General features: G+C 34.3%; 1 protein-coding gene across 1 annotated transcript in view; it reads right to left on the bottom strand.

Moving 5' to 3' along the window:
• Positions 1-799, bottom strand: part of CCDC126 (coiled-coil domain containing 126) — a 3,131-nt gene that overhangs the window by 315 nt on the left and 2,017 nt on the right. The window lies entirely within an intron of this gene.

The raw sequence follows: 799 nt of genomic DNA, 5'->3' as shown, positions 1-799 counted from the left end.
GAAAGAGTGCAGATTAATATAGAAATATACAATTAAATAGCTGCTTGATTCTTCTTTAATACCATTTCTTTGTTATTTTAGGCAAGGAAGATACCACCATAACAGTAAACTGTTAATTATGCCAATTAAATATTCAAGTGTAAGAACAGAACCACTAGTTGGAGCAGAGAACTAGTGGGTATTCAAAGGCAGTATTTCAAATTTCACCCAAACAGCAGCACTAGCATACCCTGCTATGATACCTTTTAGCCTTGGACAGCAATAGGATATATTTAAATATGTTCCATCATAAAAAAGTTTGTTCTTAATAGCTTTCCTCTAAGTAACAGATCGATCTCACAGAAGAACTGCTATGAGAAAGGATCTTATCACTTCTTACATAAGCTATAAAACAGTAAAAAAAAAATTCATCTATTTAGGCCTGTATCAGTTGAAAAACAAGAGAAAGGACAGTAAAAAAATTTGCATATTCTAGAACCCCAAAACAGTAACAGATCTTTCAACAAAAGCTAATTATGCTGTTGGCGATGTTCATACCACTATCTTCTCTCAGATTTGGAAAAAATGAACAAACTTACCAGATTTTACAAAGTGTTAAGATCCCCCCCAATACACACAGATGCAGACATACACAGACTCTCCTTCCCCCGCCCAATCCGTTCTTAACTAACCAGAAAACTTGGGGACAAAACACACAGGTAAGAAACTGAAAAAAAGAGGAGTAACCCAGATAAATTTAAAACACTAGTAGTAAATTAAAAAAAAAAAAAAATCCTCAGGTCAGCCCCCCCTTCTAAAA

This window comes from Phaethon lepturus, unplaced genomic scaffold (genome assembly GCF_000687285.1).
Source record: "Phaethon lepturus isolate BGI_N335 unplaced genomic scaffold, ASM68728v1 scaffold37895, whole genome shotgun sequence".
NCBI lineage: Eukaryota > Metazoa > Chordata > Aves > Phaethontiformes > Phaethontidae > Phaethon > Phaethon lepturus.
The sequence above is the reverse complement of the archived record's forward strand: the minus strand, read 5'-3'. Positions and strand labels throughout refer to the sequence as shown.